The sequence below is a fragment of the Morus notabilis genome, unplaced genomic scaffold, assembly GCF_000414095.1.
Source record: "Morus notabilis unplaced genomic scaffold, ASM41409v2 Scaffold785, whole genome shotgun sequence".
NCBI classification, from domain to species: Eukaryota; Viridiplantae; Streptophyta; class Magnoliopsida; order Rosales; family Moraceae; genus Morus; species Morus notabilis.
The window spans coordinates 136,763-137,368 of NW_010356821.1; positions in this window are offsets into that span (position 1 = coordinate 136,763).

Consider the following 606-nt stretch of genomic DNA (forward strand, 5'->3'; position numbering starts at 1 on the left):
CAAAAATTTTGACCCAAAATAACAACAAGACAAAAATTAATCTTACGCATGAATATGCTCACCACCCCCAACCCAAAATCAGATAGTGTCCTCAATGTCTAAAAAGATATGCAATACGAAGAAGACAAGGAAAGAGAACACCTGGGTGAAGAACATTGGAACTAAGTCGAGCCGCCTGAACTGATTCTCCAAAATACAAATAAATATAAAAGCACACGAAATCAAAATAAAAGCACACAAAACAAACTAAACGAAACAAAGAAACAAAAATATGTTACAAAAGGGTTAGAAGCAAACTCTTCAAGGTTGGTAAATCGGAGCCTCGAGAATGATCTCTTCAGCTTAGCTCACACGCATAATGTAATGCTTTAGTCTCTGGCTATTGACTCTGAATACTCTCCCATCGCTTGGGTCCTTGACCTCAATAGCACCGTTGGGAAAAACTTGTTTCACCATAAATGGACCAGTCCACCGTGACCTTAACTTACCTGGGTGGAGATGCAAACGGGAGTCATAAAGATGCACCCGCTGATTTGGCTCGAAATTCTTTCTCAGGATCTGCTTGTCATGAGCCGCTTTCATTTTTGCCTTGTAGATCCTAGAATT